At 36.1% G+C, this 12,304-nt stretch overlaps 2 pseudogenes; one reads left to right on the top strand and one right to left on the bottom strand.

Moving 5' to 3' along the window:
• Positions 1–5,933: 5,933 nt before the first annotated feature.
• Positions 5,934–7,719, bottom strand: LOC148695815 (uncharacterized; annotated as a pseudogene).
• LOC137735819 (small nucleolar RNA R71) lies at positions 7,226–7,325 on the top strand (annotated as a pseudogene).
• Positions 7,720–12,304: the final 4,585 nt, after the last annotated feature.

Here is a 12,304-nt window from a genome sequence, read left to right on the forward strand (position 1 = left end):
AATAAAGTATTCAGTTTCAAGTAGTAAATAAAAACCTAATCAGAGAACTTGAGCATGAACTCATGCATGACCAAACCCCACACCGCGGCAAGGTAGTTGGTTGAGGCCCAACAAGTGATCAGCAATATCAAGTCTAAAAGAATCCGAGAATGGCAGGCCGAATGGGCGTAAATGATTAGCAATTGTTACAAAGTAGAACTCATATTAAAGGCCACCTCAATCAATATACGTAATATGAGCCGTCGTACGATATCATTATAACCACTATCGATCGATGGTTGAAGATCACCTTTTTATTAGATTTGGATTATGATTAAATTAGGTCAAATGTTTCGTTTTCATCTATTGTAACTAAGAAAAACACATTTTCTAATCCTAAGAGTGCTTGGATTGAAAAATTGTGAATCGATATAGGTTTTTATACTAGTTTGATCAATTTGTAGGGTCTAACTTCACTGCTATGTTAGCATTCAATGTTACTTTTTCTAGATTTTTTTATCACAAATGATCCCTGAAATTGACCAATCTCATCAAGATGGTCCCTAAAATTGAAAATCGATCAATGTCGTCCTTAAATATGGCGTCGCAAATCAATGGTATCCAAACACTCCTTTTTACTTCTTACATGTTCCTTGTTAATTTATGTTATTTGATCTTCTTTAACGACCACAAATTAAGAGTGTATGAAGTAAAAAGGGGTGTGCTATATATTTAATTTCCATAATTGTTTGATCTTCTATTCTAATTTTAGTCATTCCTTTTTTTGTCGCACTTAGTACTACGGCGCATTGGGAAAAAATTGCAACTTGTAATATCATGATTTTTTGGGGGTCATAATGTATCAAAATTGGTTCTCTTACTGATTTAAATCAATTCGCCGATTAATATCCACCCTACTTAGCACGAATAAGAGTTTCAATGAGATTTTCTCGTTCAACCAAAATTTAGTCTCAATGAATATAACTAGTAGAAAATTTTCATATGTTTTAAAAGTGCATCATCCATCTGATCAACAATAGTCATGTGATGAATTAGCAGGGAGAATCTGTCATATGCAAGCTCTAACTTAATATTATGGGTCCATTTGTTTGGCTTCACTAATTTTTCTTGCACAAGACTGGGCTAACCCTGAGTGTAGCCTTGTGTTTGTTTCACAAGGGAATGTGTTGAACTAGACTAGACTAATCTATCACACTATTACTTTGTTTCCTAGTTTCGTTTATTGAGAGGAGGGTTGCAGATGGACGTGCGGACATGGCCTCTTCGATTCACCTCTTGTCCACAGAACTTCGAGATCCCCTATCATGTGTCCCAAAGTCAATAAGGTACCTGTAGAAATGCAACTAGCTTTTGTCAATGGATGCTCATGGATTATGTTTCGCAAGGAACGATTAGTGCGAAGCCTAATTCCATTCCAGTAAGCACTAGCAACATAGATGTTAGCGAAGATTAGCCAAGCTTACGTCTTACCAAATGTCAATGGAACTATACACAACAGTGTATTGAAATTTTGATTATATGGATTCAAAGAGAGATGAATGCACTGAATGAATGAAGGAAATGGTTACTGCTACACTCTGCAAGTCACAAAGGAGCACTTCTCTTTTCATTGATTGCTTACACCATTCTCTCTCTCACACAAGTTATGTAGAGGGAATATTACTGTTAGAAACCAACTTGCTGGATCATTCTCACACTAAAACTTAATCTCAACCACATATCTAGCTAATAAGTAGGATCAAACGACACATGGCACTCATGACCTTACATATGAGATTCTTACACTTGTCATTCTTTGACACAAGTGAATACACCATTTAAAATCAAAACTTATTTACTAATACTTTCAGCTCACAACTTATAATTCAACACTCCCCTTTAAGTTTTGAGTTGATTTCACACCAAGCATGTCTCTGAGGTAGTTGGACCGATCCTTGGTTAGAGCCTTAGTGAATATGTCCGCCACCTGCTTATTTGTTGGACAGTACACTAAGTCAATTATCCCTTCTTGCAATGCATATCTTTTGTCAATGTGCTTTGTTTTCTGGAGTTGCCTCAGTTTGTAACTCCCCAAAGTCTTCAAGTACAAACTTGAGCCAAATGGCATGTGCAGTTGCTTCTGTGGCACTTATGTACTCTGCTTCTGCAGTGAAAAGAGCTACATAGTTTTGTTTCACAGAGGCCCACAAAAATACTCCACTGCTAAAGGAGAAAGCATAACCAGAAGTGTTTTTACCGTCATTAACAGATCATCCCCAATCACTATCATAGAATCCGATTAACATTGCACTCTTTCCCTTCACATACTTCAAACCATAATCCAAGGTGCCCTTGATGTATCTTAGCACTCTTTTAGTTGTACCAAAGAGCTTGTTTGAAGGACTGTGCATAAACCTAGCAAGGAGACTAGCAACATACATTATATATGGTCGAGTGGCAGTGAGATATAATAGACTTCCCACAATCCTTTTATAGTGTTCCTCACTTGCAGGTCCATTGCCATCATCCTTGCATAGCTTATCTGATGGAACAAGGGGTGTGAACACAGATTTACACTCACTTAGACCAAACTTATTCAACAAAGAGACTACATACTTCCTCTAGTGAATAAATATGCTTGAGTGAGTTTGCATAACTCCTATGCCAAGAAAATGATGAAGAAGACCCAAGTCAGTCATTTCATACTTAACCAACATATCTTCCTTGAATTCCTTCAACATCTCATTGTTATTACCAGTGTACACTATGTCATCAACATAGATAAAGACAATCATAATTTCTTAATCCCTTGTCTTGATGTAGAAAGTTGCCTCACTTTGACTTTTTACAAATCCAAATTATGCAAAATAAGTGTCAATTTCTCCATACCAAGCTCTAGGTACCTGTTTGAGACCATATAGAGCTTTGTGAAGTTTATACACCTTGTCATCTCTTCCTTTAAACATAAAATCATCAGGTTGTTCTACATAAACCTCATGTTCTAAGACACCATTTAGAAAGGCAGATTTGACATCAAGTTGATTGAGTTTCTAACTCTTTTGAGCAGCCAAATCAATAAGAGTTCTGATTGTGTCCAATCTTGCAACTGGGGCAAAAGTTTCATTATAGTATATTCCTGGTTTTTGAGCGTATCTCTTTGTAACAAGCCTTGCCTTGTTCTTTTGCATAGTTCCATCAAGATTGAGTTTAGTTTTGAACGCCCATTTAACTCCAATTACAGGCTAGTTAGTTAGCCTATCTACCAACTCCCAGGTTGCATTCTTCTCAATCATAGAGAGTTTATCCTTCATGGCTTTCATCCTAGACTCATCCTCAACAACATCTTTATACTTCTCTGATTCCATAATGCATAAGTTGCACTGAGCAAGTGCATAATCCAATTTCCTCCATTTTAAAGGAGTATGATCAATAGCTTGAATGTCTCTCACATCTTCACATATTCTACTAGAAGATTCACATGAATGTGATTGTGAAGTGATCTATGCATCATCAATATCACATGAGGTTTCTCTCTGTGTAGTAGGTGACAAGCTATTGAGATGATTGGCTTCATCTTCTGTGATCTCACTTCTTGCTACATCAACAAATTTCCATTCACAGTTAGGCAATGAAATATACTTCTCTGTGCTTTCTTGCCAATCTCAAGCTGAATTTTCATCAAATATAACATCTCTTGACAAGATCAACTTCTTAAAGATTGGGTCAAAAATTCTATATCCTTTCTCACACTTTGCATATCCAACAAAAACTCCTTTGATATTCTTTGCTTCAAGTTTATACCTTAGCTCAGATGGAATGTGAACATAACAAACTGAGCCAAAAACCTTCAAATGAGCAATACCTGGTTTCCTTCCACTATAGGTTTCAAAGGGGGTTATGTTGTCAAGGGATTTGGTAAGACATCGATTCAATATATAAACTGCAATGTGCATAGCTTCTGCCCACCAAATATTAAGGCATCCCTTTATCATGTAGCATAGACTTAGCCATTTCAACCATTGTTCTATTTTTCCTCTCCACCACTACATTTTGCTGTGGAGTGTGTGCAAGAGAAAGTTGTCTTTGAATGCCCTCTGTGTCACAGAATTGATTGTATTCAGCAGATAAGAACTCACATCCTTTATCACTTCTCAAACACTTCACCTTCAACCCATTTTGTAACTCAGTTGTTGCTTCGAACTTCTTGAAATAGGTGAAAGCATCAGATTTGTATATGAGAAAGTACACCTATATCATTTTAGTTGCATTATCAACAAGCAGCATGAAATACTTATTTCCTCAAGTGGATTCATTTCTCATTGGTCCACTCAAGTCAACATGGACCAATTTAAGTGGAACACTAGCCTTTGTGCTTGACCTCTTAGAAAACTTTCGCTGTGTTGTTTGCCATATTGACAGCCTTCACAGACTCCATCATACTCTTCTAGATATGGTAAACCATGAACCATGTCTTTATCTCTCAACAGTTGATTCCTCCAAAATGCAAATGACCTAATCTTATGTGTCAGGTCCAAGTGCAATGAGTAAGAATGGCTTTTAACATAAGCTATTTCTCTAGCATTAAAGATAGAGGATAACATCTGTTTCCTTTCATTTTCACACTGATAATCTGACAATCAAGTGAGTGACTATCAAACACACTACACAATATCCTACCAAACACAAGATAGTACCCATGTTCATCCATTTGTCCAACACTGAGCAAATTCTTCTTTAAACCAGGTAAATACATGACTTCTCTGATGTATTTCTTCCCTTTATTGGTTTCAATTGCTAGTGATCCTATTCCCGCCACATCTACTAACACACAGGTTGGCATTTGAACTTTCCATGCAACATTTATTTTTACATCAACAAGGAGATCTTGTCATATGATTGTTGCAACCATTATTTTTATACTACTCTCCATTAAACTTTGTTTCAGCAACAACATAATTTGCATAAAACAAGTTTCCTGTCACTTCCATTTGGTTTGCACATTTTGCTTTCTGAACAGCTTTTCCTACAGTGCATTCTTTGGCCCAATGTCCAACGATTGTGACATTTGGATTTTCCTTTAGATCTACATTCACCATAATGGAACTTCGAACACACTTTGCACTAAGGTTTTGCACTCTCTTGACCCAGGTTAGAGAATGAGTACCATTCTGTGCAGCATTAGTGAATGACTTTTGCTGAAACTTGGGATTTGAGTCCCACTTCTTACCCTTTTAATTCCAATTTCTCTATGGCTTGAATGTGCTAAACTGAGCACTACCTCGATTTTTCCTTTTGGATTAACAGTGAGAAAAGCAAATGCTCTTTTAGTTGCATCAATGGAATGCAAATCAAACCTCTGCTCTTGACTCTTCAATATAGCTACAACTTCTTGTAATTCAATAGATTCCAGACTCTTTGTATTTTCTATCACTAAGTATATAGGATCATACACCTTAGTGAGACTAATTAGCTCCTTCTGAACTAATATCTCATTTGAAAGAATCTTGGTCCATCTGGTTGCTCGGATCTGTTTTTGATTTTTGCACTTCAAGTAACTGAACTTTGTGTTGATGTGCTTTACTATCACACTCACGAATCACATTTAGAGTCTTTATAGGCCGATTGTCAGTTGATGATCTGGTCATAAATTTGGCACGAGGCAAACCATCTAATGCATCAACACGCATGCATTCTTGCTTATCACCTGGATGTGTGGTAGCTTCAAACAACCTAAAAACAACTGTTTGATCTTCAACCCGAAATGTTAAAGTTCCAGCTTCAACATTAATAAGAATCCGAGCTGTTGCCAGGAAAGGACGACCCAAAATGATGGGTGTTATCAAATCCTCATCCATGTCCAACACCATAAAATCAGCTGGTAAATATAGATTGTCAACCTTAACAATAACATCTTCAATGACTCCTCTAGGATAGGTAATTGAACGGTCAGCCAATTAAATAATGTTGGAGGTTGGCTTCAGCTCTCTTTCACCTAAACGTTTAAAAACAGAATAAGGCATTAAGTTTACACTAGCACCTAAGTCAATTAAAGCACTACTAAAATCACAATTTCCAATGGTGCAAGAGATAGTAAAACTCCCTGGATCTTTCTTCTTTGGAGGCAATTTATGCAATAAGACCGCACTGCACTGTTCTGTTAGAATCACTTTTTCAAAATCCACGAGCTTCTTTTTCTTTGTACAAACGTCCTTAAAAAACTTGGCATAAGATGAAATGTTTTTTATTGTATCAATTAATGGTAGATTAATCTAAACTTTAGCCAAAGTCTTCATAAAATCTGTCAACTGTTGATTTTTAGCTTTAGGCTTCAACCTTTCAGGATAAGGCATTGGAGGCACATAAACACGTTCTGCAGTTTTTGTGGTATCTTCTGCAGTATTTTCGGATCTGTCTTGTGGCTGCCTGCAAATTTTAAGCGTAGTTTTCATGTCTGTTGTCCTAACTTTTGCCAGACCGTAAAGTCCGTATAATGTTGCATTCTTCTCGTCCTCTTGGATTAGGTACTGTTTGGCTGGGAAAAGTACCTGATGCTCTTTCTGAAACTTGCAATGCAATCTGCTCAATTTGTTTTTCCATATTTTTCATTGATGCATGTAGATTTTGGATTTCTTGACTGGTAGTATTTGCTAACTTTTCAATTGCAATCTCCCAAGTAGCCTTAGGTGCAGCAGGTTGCTGTACCTGTTGTTGAAATTGTGGCTTTACATGCTGATCTCTATCCCACTTTAAATTAGGATGATCTCTCCAACCCGGGTTATAGAAATTTGAATATGGGTTATTTCGGGGACGTTGAAAATTGTTAAATGCCTTAACCTGTTCCGCTACAAACTCCGGATAAGCAGCTTTATGTGGACAGCTAAAAAAATCATGGGTTGTCATGCTACAAATACTGCAGGCAGCTTGTAAAGGCTGTTGTACAGCAACCTGTGAACCTGGAATTCTTTGTAATAACATGTCAAATTTTGCATCAAATCTTTCAAGGTTTTTCTCCATTTTTTCAATTTGTGCCGACACATGTGGAGAACCATTAGACATCTCAAAAACTGACCTAAATTGTGGCTACTCAATTGCCCATTGTTGTGTATCTGTTGCCATTTTTTCAAATAACAAACAAGCTTCTTGTGCATTTTTATCCTTGCACGAACCTTCGCATGAAGCGTTAACAAGAGTTTTTGTTGTCATATTTAATCCTCTGAAAAATATATGCATTTGATCAGTAATGTTAATACCAGAATGCGGACATTTTCTAATCAACTCTTTGAACCGTTCCCACGCCTCATGAAACTCTTCATTTGGTTTTTGGGCAAAAGATAGAATCTGAGTTTTCATGTCAAGAGTCTTTGAAGCTGGATAATACTTGCTTAAGAATTTTTCACTGAGTTGGCTCCAAGTGCTAATGCTTCCAGATGGAAGTGCGAGGAGCCATCTCCTTGCTTGATCTTTCAAAGTGTATGGAAATAAACGGAGCTTAATAGATTCAGATGAAAATCCTCTCACCAAAATATTCTTGCATCCTATTAAAAATTCTGCAATGTGCATGTTAGGATCATGAGTTGAGAACCCATGAAATGTAGGTAGAATATTCAACATGTGTTGCTTTATTTCGAATGTAAACCCTTCCTCCACTTGTGGATAAGTAATGTAACTTGGTATGTTAGTGGCATGAACCGTTAATGAATCCCCTAAAGGTTAACCAGCCTCTGGAATAACAAAAGCCATATTTTTTTCATTGTGCAGATCCTCAGAAAATAAAGACTGCAGAAAAGTCCCCTGCAAAAAAGGAATCCACTACAAAGTTTGTTCCCTTCGTCTCCTCCTTAAAGATTGCTCAGGTTCTGGATCAAATGGAATCAATTTTTGTGCTGCTGATCTAGTTCTGACCATGCACAGATTGTTGTAATCTGCAGTACTGCTGTAATCTATAAAATAAAATAAAATGAAATTTAAATTTTTTATTTTTTATTTTTTTGTGTTTATAGACAGCAATAACTAACTGTAAATCTGATTAGAATGAATTATTTTAAATAATCCCCGGCAGCGGCGCCAATTTCTTGATAGAGATTTTACCACAAACGCAAACGGGTTAAAAACTCCTATATTACTTGCAAGAATGACAAGGTTGTTGTAGTATAAACGGTTCTCGCAAGGTCGTTCTCCACAAGGATTATTAAATAATTTGAAACTAGCCAAATTCCAATTAATTATTATAAAGCAGAAAATTGAGATGATTGGTTTTATAATCTACTTAAATTCAAACGAATTTAATTAATAAAAATAAACTAATCTACAATATTAAAGATGAAAGGGAAAGAAAACTGTTCTGAAAAAAAAATCAAATTAAGAAAGCACTAGGGTTCCACCATCACCTAGCAATCTTATGTATTTTTACCAATTACTTATGATCTACACATGCCACTTTGAAGGTTAGGTTTTCCTAATTTATATTCTACTTGGAACCTCTAACATAGAACGTATATCTAACATGCAACCCGTCCAGACGTTCGGATCAAATCTGAACATGAAAGACTCATTATGTTTTATGAAAACCCTTTGAAAAACCATGCAACCCTTAAGATGTGGTGTTCATATTAAGTGAAATTACAATTATTAATCACTAGAAGCCAACATCAATTTCAGGGAACCTTCCGACCAAAATTGCATCAAATTACTTTTCTAAAGATCCTAATGGTGATCAGGCATTAAGACAATTAGATAGTTTTAATCACGGTGATCAATAATTCAAAGTGCACATGCAAACAATCATAAACAATTGAATAAAAATTACATATTCATGCTAAAGCTCAAGGTTTCGCCCTAGCAAAAGGAATTAGTTACGAATATTCATAATTGAAATCATAGAAAATATTATTAAGAATAAAAGGAATGAAAACACCTTAAAGTAGAAAATCTCCAAAAACCCTAGCCAAGTTCTCTGTCTCTCCAAAGTAGCATAAAAGAAAGCATCCCCCCAAACCTAGAACTGGCCAAAGCCTTTTAATATCTCTCTAAAACCAGCGCACAAACCCTAACAATCAAGTATTTTATTCCCACGAAGAAACTAAATAATAATAAAATAAAATAGAAAATAAAGTCCTAATCAAACTAGGAAAAGTTGCACAAAACTGTTCAGCCACGTTTTAGCCTCAAATCTCCTCTAAATCCGGCCCAAGATAGCTTTTTTTAAAGATAAGAACGTTCTGAACACATCTCCAGAAGGTCACGAACCCATCCGAGGTCATCTTGGTCTCCAAAAACGCAAGTTAAACCCAAAACGTCACTATTCCAGCACTGCGCATTGCTCCTTTATTTTATTGCCAGAAAATCATCGCTTGGTAGAAAAATCTGATATTTTGATACGATTAAGCCAAGTGACTCCTGAACGTCCTCCAATTAGAATTACTCCAAAATTCATCCATTTTGCCATGTTTTGCTTCAGAAGAAGTCAAAAGTCCTATATTAGAAATACAATTCAAAGTATCAAAATTCTTCTAAAATATTAACCAAAGTATACTAATAATAGGATAAAATATATAATATATAATATACTCATCAAATCTCACCAAATATCTTCATTTAACTAATCAGATCATTTAAATGAGTAAGATATCGGGATAAGGATTCATCATCACGCATTCTAGTGTATTCAAATTCTCTCTAAGATTTTGAAGTTTCACAGACCTTACCTGATCACCACCATGGTATTCTCCATATAACAAATCCCATGCCATTTTTACCAAGTATGCGTTTGCAATCCCAGGAAAGATCTGATCGAAAACTGCACTTTGAATGATGCCGAGAGCTTTTGCATCTTTCATGAAGATTGCAACCATTTTCTCATCATTTTCATCATCAATGTATGTGCCTTCCTCAGTCTTCATCTTCTTCTTCTTTGAATCAGGAGTCGTAATACCTTTCTCTACCAGATTCCATAGCCCATGTGACTTGAAAATGGTGATCATTTTAATTCTCCAGAACTCATAGTTCTCATTGAAGAAGATCGGAGTTCGAACTTCAGCACTCCCAGATCCAGCCATCGCGAGCTTAAGTGTACCCCAAAACACGTAGTTCTTAGATCACAAACAGACTCCGGTGAACTTCACTTGACCTTGAGTGAGCCTAGATATAGCTCAGAAAACCCAACGTTGGTGATGATTTAATTCATAATTCACGCGCAATTCTAATTGCAACCTAGCTCTGAGGCCAATAGAGGAGCACTTCTCTTTTCAATGATTGCTTACACCATTCTCTCTCTCACACAAGTTGTGTAGAGGGAATATTACCGTTAGAAACCAACTTGCTAGATCATTCTGACACTAGAACTTGATTTCAGCTACATATCTAGCTAATAACTAGGATCAAATGACACATGACACTCATGGCCTTACATATGAGATTCTTACACTTGTCATTCTTTGACACAAGTGAATACACCATTTAAAATCAAAACTTATTGACTAATACTATCAGCTCACAACTTATAATTCAACAGGTTGGCCATGGCCATCCATCGAGTTCAAAGCCACATATGTGATAAAAAGACCTGGAATTGCAAATCGCCAAGCAACCATTCATAAGTAGGCAATTGTCAGTTATGCTAAACATCATTGAATCCACTGACCTTTATTTTCCACAAGCAAACAGAAAACACCATTCCGATAAAATTTTGAATCTAGCTCAATCTCAATCGGATGCATTTTCTGAATGTCTTGTTTAGTAAAAAGAAAACAAGTGCAAAGTGCCCCAAATTTTAGCACATTTCTATACCTAAACCTTAAGTGGTCATTGCCCACACAAAGTAACCATCTCAGAGATTCTTATTTGCTAACCAATTGTTCCTGCGAAGTCACCCACACAATAATCACATTAATGAACTTTTGAGACAATGTGCAACATAACGAACCCTCATTTTTAGTAAAGGACGACCCCAAGCTAACAAGGCTCTCCGCTTTGCAAGGGTCGGAGGGAAACGTCTTTCGTATTTACAAAGAGACTTTTCCACAACTCGAACCCATGACCTTTTGCTTACGAAGGACCAATATTTGCGTTGCGTCAACTCTCGCCCTCAAACCCTCATTTGTAGGAATTGCTGGAAATTTGCTAGTACTCAGTTGTTGCTACTCTTATGTTGTTAATCATGAGTCCCATGGTTTTCATCGTTAATGATCTAGACTTCGTGATTAACACGAGAACTGAAATGCCTAATCAATCTTAGCATGTTTTCACTTTCCGTTAACGCAATTTAAAAAAAGGACATAATAGAATCGAAACATATTATCTGAAACAGTGGCATTCAAGGTTCAATTCTAGGAATGAAATAGGACATGATTTACAATATACTCTTATGTTTTCAAATTTTAGTGGATGAAAAAAAAAAATCACATAAAGCTGTAAGAAATATTTTGGAATCACAACAACAAGACATTAGGATCACGAATATAATGAATTGAATCCATATAAAATAAGGATGAACTAATTATATTGAACTGATATGTAGAATACATAAGACATGACTCTTCTGGATGACAATGGAATCTGCGTATGCATAACAATGTCTTCTACTCTCTCCAAATTATATGTTCATGCTATGAATGGGGTTTAGCACATAATATAATGATTATTGTAAGAGCAGGGACAATCCTTGTATAGCTGCTAGGATATCTCTCAATTAAGCCTGTTATTAAATGAGAAATACCATAATCACAATTATATGTTATATCCCACCGTAATAAGTCTTTACTAAATAGGGATCATGTAATAGGTTGATCAAAGGTTAAGACTATTGTTCTAACTATATTGGGCCATAAAATCACTTGGATAATGGTCACCTAATAATAAGTTACTCAAGAATCAAGTGATTGATTGACAAGTCATTGATACTCACAATTATGTTTACACGGGCAATATGTGGAAGAAAAAGTACTGGCTTGACCTGAGTGGTAATAACTTTGTCGATGGTGACTTTAGTTATGGAAAGCTCAAGGAAACAGAATGCTGGATCTCATTATGGTGCAACTTCCTTGCATTTTTTATGAACACAGTTCTAAAATTGAAGATGTGCAATGAGAAGATGAAATTTAATTGATACCTGCCAAACAATTCCAATTGTCATATGTTTTTCAATGTTGCAGAGTTTGCTTACAAACCAAATAGCTATAAGTATAGTGGTATTTATCTACTTTCGTTTGAAACTGTCCAAAGTTCAAATCCACTCTTCACTTGGGTAAAAAGATGAAAAAAGTTGCCCAAAAGTGTCGTCTGTGAAAGAAATGGGTAGACTTTGGGACAATGCTTGGCACTTTTCTGG

Source organism: Pyrus communis, chromosome 7, assembly GCF_041283825.1.
Source record: "Pyrus communis isolate YQ-2024b chromosome 7, ASM4128382v1, whole genome shotgun sequence".
Classification (NCBI taxonomy): domain Eukaryota; kingdom Viridiplantae; phylum Streptophyta; class Magnoliopsida; order Rosales; family Rosaceae; genus Pyrus; species Pyrus communis.